The sequence below is a fragment of the Monodelphis domestica genome, chromosome 3 (genome assembly GCF_027887165.1).
Source record: "Monodelphis domestica isolate mMonDom1 chromosome 3, mMonDom1.pri, whole genome shotgun sequence".
Lineage (NCBI taxonomy): Eukaryota > Metazoa > Chordata > Mammalia > Didelphimorphia > Didelphidae > Monodelphis > Monodelphis domestica.
In genome coordinates, this window is record NC_077229.1 from 505677027 (window position 1) to 505691767 (window position 14741).

Below are 14741 nucleotides of genomic sequence, written 5' to 3' on the forward strand. Positions count from 1 at the left end.
AACTGTAAAGATTTAAACTATTCCTGTGGATCCAAAATATCAAAGTTACATTTCAGTGAAGCACAAAAGGATCCTCTTTGGATAAAATGACCATCAAGGGCCTTATAACTACACTCAGGCCAACCATTCTTATAGTTTCATGACTGGAGCCCAGAAAAGCAAAAGGCTTTCCAGAATCACAGAATTTCAGCGTCAAATGTGACCTTGGTGGCTAACATGTCCAATCTGTACCCCAAAAAGAAGATCTACTTTGCTATGCTTGATGAGTGTTCTACAGTAAGATGTCCAGTATGGGGATCATTGTACTTTAATGTATCATTTGCTTGACTTCTAAGGGGACTCTCCTTAGGAGCTAGGATCTATAGTGTATGTCTATCTCTATATACATACATACATACATACGTACACATATATATACACACACACAAACAATTGATGCAGTGCTGTAACTGACCACATTTTAGCATTCCCTGTATATATGTATATTGTGGTGATGGAAAGTAGAAGGATATTGTTGGAAAAAAACCTTACTATATGAATGTGACAGAATCACTACTTCTAAGAGCCTTGATAATGCTAATTCTGATGATGTAAATGTGCACAAATAAACTATGGTTGTCCCTGAAAAAAAACCATTAGGAGCTAGGAGATTCTGGATACATACTGCCCATTAGTCAACCTGGAGAGCTCATCCCTGGAGCTCTCTCTCTCTGTCCCCCACCCCATTCAGAACAACAGTGGGGTTCTGAGGGTTTCCAATCAGATCCTGGCAATTTTATTCCCCCTCAGACAACTCCTTTACAAGACAAAACCCAAAGCAGGGAATGGAGTAGAGAAGGGATCCCCCTCCCATTTGGAAGAGGGGGAAAGTGTGCTTTGCAGGAAAATTCCAAAGACCAGTTAAAGGAGTACCTGGATCCCCGCAGCATAGTAACATGAGGCTGAACCTGGTGTTTGTTTGTCTGTCCTTGCTTTTCACTCTCTTCTGTCTGTGGGTTTTAAAAATAATATTCAATAACTAAAGTATCATATTTTTAAAAGTTTTATTAATAATAACTAGAGTAAAAGCTACCTAAACAACCCAGCCCACTCATGAGAGAAGAGAGCGAGGGCATGGCTTACATACAAATGTGACCACGCAAATGGGGTGGAGAGAGGAGAGGAATTCTGGGAAATACTGAAGGCTTCTGGGGGATGAAGTCCAAGGGTTCAAGACTCTAATTAATACATTTCTCATATACAAGACCTCATCCTTTTCAAATCCCTCCTCTTATGTCTATTAGCTATTTGAGCAAATTGCTCTACTTCCTTGAGCCTTGGTTTCCTCATCTATAAAATTCTTGGGTTGGACTAGATGGCCTCAGAGACCCCTTCCAGCTCTGGATCAACCTACTAGAAACTCATCCAACCATCTCATTTGATAGCTGAGGAAACGAAGACCTGGAGAAGTGGTAGGAGTCGCCCAAGGTCACACAGGTGGCAGTGCCAGCCTTTTTTTCTGGAAAAGTTTTATTTTATTTTTTGTAAAATTAGTTCTCTTAAGGATCTTTAGCTTACTTTTTCAGATCAATCAAAAAAATCAAATTCTGATGAGTAGTGAAGTAGAAAGTATTGTTTTACGAAATTAGTTGTAAAAACACAAAGGTATACTATTCGTTGACAACAGAAAGAGTTCAGATAGAAAATAAAAAATGTAAAAGTAAAATATATGCAACTGAATATTTATGGAAAAATAGATTATTAAAAAGATCAAACCCAGCGCCTCTGATGCCAAATACAAGCTTTTTTTTTTCACTAGACCACCCAAGTCTTTAAATCTAGGATAGACTTGAACAGGGAGCCCAGTCATAAGCTGCTGTTGACTTCTCATCATCCCATTAACCAGGATCCACAAGTTCATTGAAATAATACTCTCACAAAGAAGAAGGAGTATGTAGGTTGTGTATGGCTAAGACTGGATACACACAAAGACCCCTCCTGACTCCAAAATTCTGGAATTTTGAAGAGAGAGCACTTAAAATCTTTGGAAGAATGTTGAGAAAGCTTGTCTCTGGTGGTCCCACCTTTCCATTTCATTACCAAGCCTCTCATTTCAACTAGGAGGCTAAGGTAGCACAGTACATAGATCTCTGAACAAGGATTCAGGAAGACCTGAGTTCAAAACTGACTTCAGATATTTACTAGCTGTGTGACCCTAGGCAAGTCACTTAACTTTTCTCTGCCTCAGTTTTCTCAACAGTAAAATGAGGATTATAATAATAGCACCAACCTCTCAAGGTTGTTATGAGGATCGCGTGGGATAATATCTGTGAAGTACTTAACACAGTGCCTGGCACACAGTGGATGCTGGATAAATATTTTCCCTACTGCCTTCCTTCCTAGAAGCTACCATCTAGGGCACTCCATTGTAAATTACACTGCCACATCTTTCTCTCCCTCCTCCTACCAACAACACCTATCCCATTTCTCTCCAGGACCCTGGTCTCTCTCCATTAAGTAATTGCTCACCTGTAAGTGACTTAAATTACCTCTCCCAGGTAAGATAACAGGAGCCCTTTGTAGCTGATGCCTTAATCCATAAGAGGAAGTGTAGTGGTAGAAATTTCCAGCCTTGTGGCAGACTGGCCGGGGAGGTCGTTTTTAAAAGGAAAAGCTCTCCATGCCCCTGTAATCACAGCATGGAGGCAGCCGTCTCTGAACAGGGTCTGTCAAGCTTGTGATTAGAGATCTTATTCTCTTGAGAAGAATCTATTGATGAGATTGAGACTATGTGTGTGTCCTGGACCGCTCTAACCCTCTGGTGAAGCAGGCCTGTGGACCCTTTCCCCAAATCATGTTTTTAAGTGCATAAAATAAAAGAAATATACTTTTAAATGGAATCATCATTATATCGAAATAAAAGTGTGATTATTTTCCCCTTCCAAGTTCTCAGATTCTCTCAAATCTGTCTACAGACTTCTTAGGAGTGGGTGGACCCCGGGCTAAAATTCCTTCTCTGGAACCATGGCAAGTATGGACCCAACGGTTATACAATGGAAAGAACTCTGGACTGGGCATCAGTAGAACCTGTTCTAGGTCTGCTGCTAATTCTGCTCTGAACCAGTTGTGTAAACTAGAAAGAATGAATGAATAAAGATTTTAATAAACTTTTTTTATGTGCAAAGAATTATGCCAAGCCCTGGGGAAAAAATAAACAATTAAAATATTCCTTGCCTTTGAGGAGCTCACATTCTTATTCAGGGGGAAAGCATATATAGAAGATTTCAAAGCAGACAAGTCAGAAAGAATTGTCTTGTGGTCCTTAGGGTGTGGTGTAGCAGCAGAGCAGTTGGTACTGTCTCTTATTTAATACCATTTCCCTTTGTAAAAGTCATATTGGTTTCTGATATTGAACCATTTGACAGCGCCAAGGATGCTGATGGCAAGAACTTTCCTTTCTGGGTCTCTAAAAGCTGGAACTGCAGCACCTCTAGCTCCAGAGGGGTTGCTTCCCAGAGTAAGGGCTCAGGGTACTGTGCTGAGTGTTGTTATGATCAAGGCTCTTGGATTTTCTCTTGGGTTGTGTCCATCATGGTGCAAGGAGAGCTGGTAGTGGCTCAATTTGCCTGGAACATGCTACCTCCTATTTCCTCCTTAGTTCATCTCATTAGCTTGGCTTGTCCTCTCTGTGTGCAAAAGTTGGTAGGCAATTAGTGGAGATGGCTGGTCCCTTCTCCCCAGGAGTTGCTTCCCCTATATCACCGCTGTGAAGACTGGGCTGGAAGCAAGACTGATAATCTGGGGAGGGTTTCAACTCCCAGGGTTCTTGTGCCTATCTGCCCATTGATGGTTGCCAAGCAATAGCTGTTAGTAGTGATGAAGAAGGTGGACCCCTTCTTCACAATGATTTCTCCCCTTCCTGACAACAAGAGAATTTGGAGGTTTAGGGAATGATGCTATTTCCAAGGAGAATCTGGGGTTGTCTCCATCAGAATCCAAGCAAAGATGGTAGTAAATGGTGGCAGTGGTTCAAATTGTCCAGCAAGATGGCACCTCCCATTGATCCCTTGGGATACTCTGCAACTTTAGCTAGGCTGGCTTACCTGCTCTATAAGTAATCAAATCGTCCCATCTCTCCAGGTCTCCCTCATTTTCCTCATCTAGAAAATGAATGGGTTGGACTGGATGATTTTACAATCTCTTCCAGATCTAGCATTTTTTGGTTCTGGGTCTTTCTGTTCTGATCATCACCCTAAAAACAAGGTCCATTATTTCCAATAGGCAAGAAACGCATTGAGTCAGGGAATAGAATAGATACATAAAGGAAAAAAAAATTGTCTGCTTGCAAGAGAGAAATGGGAAGGGACCAGGACCAACTCACTCCTCAGCTGCCATTGCTTACTGCTTACATTTTTAAACACTTCCCTGCCTGAGTCAAACTAATTTTCTATTGAATTATCGAACCTGGCCGGGCCACCGCAGTGCATGCAGTGTTAACTTGCTTTAGTTAAAGGTATTGAATATTGTCATGCTTTGCCCTAGCTTTTGTTCATTGTTCATTTTGAATGTTTGCTTATGATTTCAATGCCTGGCTGCTATCTTTTCCCTCCTTGTTCTCTATGCCCATGCCTTAGTCATAAGGGAAAGATTGATGGACTACGCATAAGCTCTTTAATTTTGTTAATGAAAATTATTAATTAAAAAAATGAATAAGAAAACAAATCCCAGTTGGAGAAATGCATTAATGGTGCTTCGTATGCTCATAGAAAAATGCAAATAAGGAATTTCCCTTAACCTAATTAGTAGACATATAAATTCGAGCTCCATTTTTCACTCGAGCCAGCCCTTTCCAAAATTGAAGAGAGATATTGACTCACTTGCGTTAAAGGTAAGTATGAAGTACATTAAAATCACCATTTTCCCTGTAATCAAGTTTAGCTCTGCAATAACTTTGGGCTATGACACTCCTTCAGAAATGCTGTCTGATCAAAATTCTCTATGCAGGAGCACCTTATGGAATTCTGCTGGGCTAGGAGAATTGCTGCTGGGACAGTCGAAATCAATTTGTTCCTGTGATTGACACTGAGGCCTATATGTCAACCATGCTCTCTAATACCATCTGTGCTCTGAATATGATCAATAGGTATCTACTATCTACCCAGGAAATGTGCTGTTTGATTACTTTTACATGGATGCGGGGACAAAAAAATAACGTCTCGAGATGGAGTTTCATAATGTGTACGGAGAGGCGAGCTCGATGAATTATTAGAATATAGTTTGCACCGATCAACTTTTGAACTTTCATTGAACTTGTAGATTAAGAAGAGGCAGTTTTTTTTTTTCCAAGAGGAGAATTCACTCGACAACCAACAATTTTTCTTTCACATATTTAAGGGAGATGTTCGATCTGGTAAGGAAATAATAGTAATTTATGTCTCTGATAATTGAGAAGGATTATAGTTCTATACACAGAAAAAGCAACCAACCCTGGGTCCCTCTGAGTCACAGACCCTTTAAAGAAGTAGCTGCTACCTTAAAGCTGCTCAAGTCTCAGGCTATGGAACCTGAGAGCTCGTGGAGAGAAAGCTGAAAGAGAGGAGAGAATTCGCTATCAGGAATGCAAGAGCATCCTTTCTATCTCCCTCACCAAGACCCCGAATTATGGTTTGTGCATTCATTTTATTGCCCAGGCTTTTTAAAAATCAAGGAACCATTTACCTTCTTGCCTGTGTAGGTGTGCTAACACACACACACACACACACACACACACACACACACACACACACACACACACACACACACAGAGGATAGTGGGGAAAAGCCTTCCTAATATAAATAATGAACCTGCCTACTTCAATCCACAGAGACTTGCAACTCTCAGGATATCATTTGTCCTATAATCTGTTGTAACTGACTAGCACAGATTAAAACTTAAGAGGGAAGAATTGCTGACCAGCTGGAAACACATGTTTGGTACATTCCACCCTTTTCAAGTAATGATTTTGCTGATAAGCCAGCATCAGCTAAGATGAGGATCCTAATAGATGCACATTAGTAAGCTTGCTGCTGTGACACCAAATGACTTGTATTTTTTTTTCATGCTCTTTCTGGCAACCAGCTGATTTTGCTAAGCCCCAGAGTTGCATGGAGTACTGTATGCAAGCAATTTCAGCTGAATATTACTAAATGCTGGTCACACTAAACAAGTGTTTGGTCATCCCTAATGGTTACAATTTTGATTACCCATCTTCCTAGATCTCTTCTCTTTGTTGTTCCACATTTTCCTAGAAGTCTTTCCTGACCAAAGAAGCATAGATTTAGACCTAGAAGGGACCTTAAAAATAATAAAATCTTGTACTCTAAGCAATTTTAAGCAGATTAATTTTCAGAAAACTTGCAAAGAACAAAGAACTACATAAGATAACAAAGAGTAAAATGAGTAGAACAAAGAGAACTTTTTATACAGCTTTAGACTTAATATTTGAAAAATAACTTGTGTACATTCACCTCAAGAGAATGATCTGAGAAGTGGAAACAAGAAAGACATAATCTATCTATCTATCTATATCTATATCTATATATATACATATATATATACATAACTGTTTGCAGGATGATGCTTTCTGTGGTGTGGGGAAGGGAGAGTCTGAGATACCTAGTAATAAATAAATAAATACATTTTTTAAGTCATCAACTCTAACCCCTTAAAAAAAATCTAACCCCTTCATTTTAAAAATGACTGTAGCAAGAACTAGTCCTCCATATCTAGCATGGCATCATTGTGTGACTTGAAGAAAGGTAGAATAATTTTAATTTTTAAAAAAAATACAAAATAGTGTTTTCCAGAATGGGAAGGCAAAACCTCCTTCTGAAACAAAAAAATGACAACAGAAAAAAATTACCTGATTTTTTTTAATCATTAAAAATTTTTCCTGAAATGGGTTTGGATCAAGGATACATGTGATACCCAGTGGAATCGTGCATCGGCTATGGGAGGGGGGAGGAAAAGAAAATGATCTTTTTTTCCAATGAATAATGTTTGAAAATGACCAAATAAAATAATCTTTAAAAGGAAAAATAAATAAATAAATAAATATGTTTTTTCCTAAGAATTCAAGTGCTTGCCCAAGACAACACTCATTCAAAGAAAAGGGTCAGGGGAAAAGATGAGACAAAAGAGATGAGCTAAGGATTCACCATCACAAAAAAATCAGTCTGGAATGAAAAAATCTTGCCTCCAAAGTTTCTCACATTGTTCGCTTACAAAATCAAAATGTCAATCAAGTTATTGATAGAGAACAATTCCTATTTACACTTATTCTAGTCCAGCAAAAGTATAAACAAACCTAAACAATGACCCTTATAGAATTGAACACTGGAGGTCTTAGTAGGCATTCAATAAAAGCTGAAGGATGGGGGGAATGTCCAAGATTTTAAGGAAAACTAACAGCACCCTCAATTTCTTGCAAAATAAGCAATCAGAGATTCTATTTCTACAGACAGAGCTCCCACATTTAGAGAGAGCTATCCCTCTACTTGTAGCATGGGTTGTTGTGGTATGGATTAAAAAGAAGCAGAATTGTCATCTCCCTTCTGCAAGGGAGACTTTCATTCCTTCTAGGAGAGGAAATGGGATGTTGAGGCCAGGAAGCTTAGCCACTCTGATGTCCTTACTGAGTTGGGAGTATGTCTGTCTGCCCCCTTAAATACACTTAGTCTGGGGAATGGAATTTTCTGGTTCAAACTAGATTCCTGGTTACCATTCATAAATGGGGAAAAGGAGGACCCCAAGCTTTGTAGATCCGAGACTTGATTCTTTCCCCACCAGATATTACTTCTATAATTAACACATAGAGCTGACAGCAAAGAAGCCCATTTATGCAAATCAGTAATAAAACAGAAATTGGAGAAAGTAGACATAGGGAAAATGCATACCAGACAAAACAGAGTGAAGGTGCTCTCCCATTGGGTGTGGCATAACTCAACTCAACACAGGGAGAAACAGAGAGAGTCCTAAATCTCATCTAAGGGGAAATTCCCTCAAGTCTCTAGAGTAACAAACTTACAACTAGGGCAGGATGAGACTGTCCTCTCTTCTCTAATCTGCTTCATCCCAGCATTTTCCTTCAGCAGTCTGAAGTAGGGTGGCATCATCCATCTTCTCTCTTAGAGATGGAAGCCAAAAGTACACCCAAAGTGATGCAGAACCCAGAGAATCTAAAGAAACTGAAGAGACTTGAAGAGCCCAGCACTCCAGCTCATCTTAGATGCCCTTAGAAGCAAGGCACTGATATACTCCAAAGAAGAAACTGAGGCTGAGAAAGATTAAGTGGCTTGTCTGTCATCACTTACTAGTAAATATGAGACAAGGACTGTACGCAGGTCTTCCTGAAATCTCCCAAATTGTGGGTGCTTTCTCCCTCTTCAAATGACATAGCTGGTTTTTTTTTTTAACATTTTTAACATTTAACATTTTTAACATTTGTTTAACATTGTTGATTTGAATTGTCCTGACTGGCATAGTGGAGAGAACACAGGACCTGGAGTCAGGAAGTCTCATCTTTCTGAGTTCAAATCTGGCCCCAGACATTTATTAGCTATGCGACCTTGGGCAAGTTCCTTAATCCTGTTTGTCTCAGTTTCCTCATCTGTAAAATAAGCTGAAGAAGGAAATGGAAAACCACTCCAGCACTTGCCAAGAAGACCCCAAATGGGGTCACAGAGTCAGACATGACTGAATAACATCAATAACAATTATTTTTCCTCCATCTTGCCCTAGTCTATGAGTTAAGGGAGACATTCCCTTTAGAGTAAATATCACTTGGTTCTGTGTTCTTTAATCTTTCCTAGCAATGATTTTTTCCATTGCTTTTTCAAATCTCTTTTAAAAATACATCCTCTCTCTTGCCTCTAACCCCTTAATTTTATCTTCCCTCTGCCCAAATATATTTTATATTGTATACCACTTTGCCTGTGGTTCTACTATATTTTAACTATGCTGGCATGCTGTTTAATTATTATTTTATTCTGACCGGCAACCAAGTTCAGAGGCTATATTCATTCTGTTCAGAGTTTTTGTGTGTGAGGATGGGTGCTAAAACCAATGCTGGGCAATGAATTAAAATTTATTACTGCGTTATCATCATCAGGAAAATTACTTTGTATAATAGTAGTCCTCTGAAGTACATAGCTAATAAAAATCAAAAGAGGGGTTTGAGGAAGCCCAAGTGGAGCCTAACTTGCTGAAGTGAATGTTGATTCTCAACACTATGCCTCCTTCCATTCCAGAATCCGTGGAAAAGACAGTTTGAGATTTAATACTTTCCTTCTTATCCTAAATATATTGGTTTTGTTGGCACAAAAGCTTTTTGGTTTCATATCATCAAAATGATTTTACATTTTTGTAATTGCCTCTACACTTTATTTGCTTAAAAATATATCGATATATCCATAATTGTGAAACATATATGATCTTCTAAAGTTTCTATAATACAATCTTTAATATTATAATATAATCATTATATATTATAATATAATATAATCTTTAATATTAAGGCCACATACCTATTTAGGATGTATTGTAGAACATGGCATAAGGTATTGGTCTAAATCTAAATTGTGTGAAATTGCTTTTCAGTTTCCCCAGCAATTTTTATCAAACAGGGACTTGTTTTCTAAGTGACTTTTATGTTTTGGTTTATTCAAGTCAAGGATATTGAATTCCATTGTTTCTAATCCTTCTTTGTCTAGTCTAGTGATGGCAAACCTATGGCAGGGGTGCCAAAAGGGACACACAGAGCCCTCCATGTGGGCACGCCTAAAGTGACCTGCCAGAGTTTGTTAGTAGTAAGTCAGAGGGATTCAGGGCAGAGTCCCTATCCAAACACCTGAGGACATTCCTCACTTCATCCACCCCAATGCCCAGAAGCCCAATAAGAATGCTTTCACCCTCCCCTTTCTGGGGAAAGGGGGGCAGCACTCAGTCTCTAGTGGGGGGCAGACACAGCACTTGGTCTGGGGATGCTGGTAGAGTGGAGGCAGGACCTGGCACTCTGTCTCTAAAAGGTTCACCATCACTCATCTAGTCTATTCCATTTATTTCTTTCTCTATATTTTAATAACACCAAATGGTTTTATTGACTTCTAATTTATATTGTAGTTTGAGGTCTAGATCTCCTATTTCCCTCTTCATTCTATTTTTTTTTTACTATTTCCCTTGATATCCAAAATCATTTGTTTCTCCAAATAAATTTTATCATCATTTTATTGATTACTCTAAAGTATTATTTATTGTTGTCATTTTGCAAATGAGGGAACAGAGACAGGAAAGGGTTAGGTGACTTGCTCAGTTATACATAACTAGTAAATATCTGAAGCCCAATTTGAACTCAGTCCTTCCCAACTCAGGGTCTAGTTCTCTATCCACTAGGCAACCTAGAATATTCTCCTCTTCCTCTATATTGTCTTTGGTCTTTGACACACAAATAAAACCCCTTTTATATTTAATGTTTTATGAACTTGTATATATGTAAGGGAAGTTGATGACCACTCTTTGGAGCAATTTTATAAGCAAAAATTCCCAAGTAACATGGGTTGGCAAATGAATCTGAAAGAAATGTGAAGTGTCCAAAATGTATACAGGAAGGTCACATCTGTATCTGTTACTATGTGTGTATATATATATATATTTTTTTTACTTGTTTATATATATACTATTCATTTATAATTCATTCATTTATATTATTATTAATATATTATATATACCCAAATAAATACATTATTTCTATTTTTATTATATTTATTTATACTATGTATATTTTTACTTGTTTATAATACATATTTTATTTATAAATTTAATTGTTACTTTAAACAAATTTTACATATACACATATTTTGCATATGTATAGTTGTATTAGGAAGGCCACATCTTTATGTTAGGAAGTTCACATCTATATTTGTTAACTATACCTCTAGATGCTACTGATTCTACTTTTAAAGAGCTCAGAATGCTGGGATACTTTCCCTGTGAGGACACTTAAGTTCTGATTGCTAGTTGTCTTTTTTTTTTAATTTGAAAAGTTTTATTTAATTAATTAATTTAGAATATTTTCCCATAGTTGCTTGATTCATGTTCTTTCCTTCACCTACCCCATCCCTTTCCCATAGCCAGCATGCAATTCCACTAGGTTTTACTTGTGTCATTGATTCAGACCTATTTCCATATTATTGATATTTGCACTAGGGTGAACCTTTAGAGTCTACATCCCCAGTCATATCCCCATCAAGCCATGTGATCAAGCAGTTGTTTTTCTTCTGTGTTTCTACTCCCACAGTTCTTCCTCTGGATATGAATAGCATTCTTTCTCATAAGTCCCTTGATTACTAGTTTTCTATTGGATTCAGACCACAATAGATAGAACCTTAGCAACGGATAGCAACATTCCCATTATGTCTGACCATTGGGTTGATTTCTGAAGGGCTATAATGAAAGAGTGGAGACTTCTTAAAAATTTTGAGGAGAACTAAAAAATGATAGTCTCTGATCAGAACACATCTAGTCTTGTGCTCAGTTCTTGGCACTTTAGTTTTAAAAGGGAGTTGATATCCTACATAGAGCTCTGGATGGGGACAAATGGGAAGGAGAAGGGCTCATGTCATAGGAGGATCAGTTTAAGGAACGGGGAATGTTTAGCAGGGGGAAGAGAAGAGTCAAGGGAGATATGTTCACTGTTTTCAAGAGTTTGAAGAGTTATTATGTAGAAGGATTCAATTTTGTTGTTGTTGTTTGGGCTTTAGAGGGCAGAAAGAACCAAGACCAATGAGGGGAAAAGTTGCCAAGAAGTGTATTTAGTCTCCATGTCAGAAAAAAACTTCTTTTTTATTAGTTTATTTATTTATTTAATTAATTAAAGATATTTTTCCATAGTTAAATGAATCATGTTCTTTCCCTCCCCTACTCCCACTCCGCCTCCTGTAGCCAACCAGCAATTCCACTGGGTTCAGAAAAACCTTCTTCACCATTACAGCCACCCAAAAGTAAAATGGCAGTGGCAGGTTTCTCCCTCACTGGAGGTCCTTAAGAAGACACTATACGTGTCAGATAGATCATAGCTGCATAATGAAGATTAACGCAAGTGGATAGAGCACTGGGCTTGGAATCAGGAAGACCAGGGAAAACCTACGGGTTCTGTGTTAAAATATAAATGTGGGGTCTTAAGTATTTCAGTGTTATAAATATAGGAAGACATTGACTACACCCAGAGGCCAGGTGGAGGTACATTTAACATGTAAATGTGCATTGTGAATCCCTGAATAGGGAGATTATACCCAGATATAAAGTGAACTGTGTTCAAGAAGAAAGATGTCCAGGTGGAAAATTAGAGAGTTAAAGGAGGCTTTCAGTTAAAAATAGCCAAGGAAGTTTGTGCACTGTAGTCATCAAAAAATATTTATTGGTTGGTTTAGAGGAAGGGAGAAAAGTAACTGCCCAGAACTCAGTAAGAAGGAAAACAGGGAAAAGAACCTGCCATTAGAGCCCAAAAGGTGGAGAGAGGACATTGAGGGATAGAAGAGTGGCTGGAAGATAACAGTGATGGCAGCCAATCACTGTGTGGTGGGCTTAGAGAAATGAAATTCAAATCCCTGTCACACTTCTTGCTAAATAAGTGACCTTGAACAAGAGAATCTTAGTAAGCTCATCAATAAGATGAAGTTGAATGAAAAGATTTTTAAATCTAAAGTATAAATTAATTTTTAATTTTAAAAAATCATAAATATATGCATTATTATTTAATTTATAAATAAACTTTTAAATGATTCCTCCCCCCAGCTCTAACTGGTAGAACAAGTGGCTTTAGAGGCCACAGTTTTAGAGGGGAATCTGGGCTTCCATTTTATTCCTCCAGAGACCCAAAAGGAGACCCAACGCAAAGTTTTGACTTGGGTCCAAAGGTAAGGCAGTAGGGTGAATTAGGCAGAATAACTGTGACCAAAGATCAGGACCTAAGGAGTCCTTCAAAATTAATATGAAACTCAACAAGACCCACTTCACATCCTACCTCCCCTATGTGAAGCCTTCACTGATCCCAGGATCAGAAACTCTCATGGTGGGACCTCAAAGACCATCTAGTCCAACCCATATGCGAACAAGTATTTCCTCTACAAAATCCCCCCCTTCTAGGCATTTTCAGTGGCTGACACCCACGTCTGGAAATCCCCCTTCTCTGTCTCTGCCTCTTGACTTTCCTGGCTTCCTTCAAGTACCAGCAGTTAAAAGTCCTTCCTTCTATGGAAATCCTTTCCCACTCTTCCTTCATCTTAGTGCCTTCCCTCTGAGATTTGTTCCCAGTTTATCCTGAATGTTATCCTACATGTCCATAGTTGTCTGCATGTCATCTCTCCCAAGCTCTTGAGAGCAGGCATTGTTTTTTGTCTTAATACAGAGTATCTCCAGCACTTAGCACTTAGTAGTAGGTACTTAAATTCCTATTAACTTGACTATGAGATCCACTAGTCTAGTCTCTCAAAAATGTTTTTAGATCCTGATTTTGTCACTTATCAATTAATGATCGTTCATTAAACACCTACTATGTGCCAGGCACTCTGTTAAGTGCTGTGGATACAAAAAGTAGCAAAAGGCAGTTTCCCTGCCCTCAAGGAACTTACAGTGTAATGGAGAAGACAACATGCAAATATACATTTATTTATAACATGTTTATTAAATTAAGTAAATTTAATGTAATAAATTAAATAAAATATATTTATTAAGTTATAAATAATTAAAAGCAAGCTATATATGGTACAGGATAAGTTGGAAATAATTAAAAGAGGGAAAGCATTGGAATTAAGAGGGATTAAGGAAAGCTTCTTGTAGAAAGTGGGGTTTTAGTTAGGATTTAAAGGAAGCCATGGAGGTCAGTAGTTAGGGTAGAAGAGGGAGAGCTCTTCCAGGCATAATGGACAGCCAGAGAAAATGCTCAGAGCAGAGAGATGGACTGTCCTGTTTGTGGAACAGCCAGGAGGCCAGTGTCCCTGGATGGAAGAGTATATATCAGGGAGTAAGGTGCAAGAAGACTGGAAAGGCAGGAGGGGCTGGATGGGATCTGAATGCCAAACAGAGCATTTTGTACTTGCTCCTGGAGGCAATGGGCAGCCACTGGAATTTATTGAGTAGACAGTTGGCACGCTCCTACCTGCACTTTCAGAAAATCACTTTAGTAACTGAATGGAGGATATATTTGAGAAGGGAGAGCCTTGAGGTGTCTGTCATCCAATATATTGGCTATCCCTCTGAACTTTGGGCCATCTGCAAAGCTGCTTCTTTCCTTCCCTGCAGGCTTTGGGGCTGGTACTCTGGGGCAGCAAAAGAAGGGAAGCAGAACTGCATTATCACAGAGCTAAGTCATCCTTGGCAGAGGGAATTGATTGGTTCAATGAACCTCTGCTTTCACTTTATTTTATTTTAAACCCTCATCTTCTGCCTTAGAATTTGGGTAAGGGTTAAGCAAGTGGGTCCTAGAGTTGGGGAGTCTCTGAGGCCACATTTGAACCCGCGTCTCCCCAACTTGAAAGCCTGGCACATTTCCATTGTGCTGCCCAGCTACCTCTAATCACTACTCTTCAATCTGCCTTCTTAAAAGGTGGTCATTTCCCAGAATCTCAGATCTGGAAGGGACCTCAGAGCCTAAATCTAAACTGTACAAGAATCCTCTCTATCCTACACCCCGCAAGTCAGGTGATCCCTTGTAAGTGCTTTTGGCTAA

The 14741-nt window shown here is 38.7% G+C and overlaps 1 long non-coding RNA gene across 1 annotated transcript in view; it reads right to left on the minus strand.

Annotated features, from left to right (window-relative positions):
- Window positions 1–752: 752 nt before the first annotated feature.
- Window positions 753–14741, minus strand: part of LOC103103548 (uncharacterized) — a 76013-nt gene continuing 62024 nt past the window's right edge. The window contains exon 4 of the long non-coding RNA XR_008917945.1: window positions 753–989. This is a non-coding gene — a long non-coding RNA (uncharacterized LOC103103548). The remainder of the gene's footprint in view (window positions 990–14741) is intronic.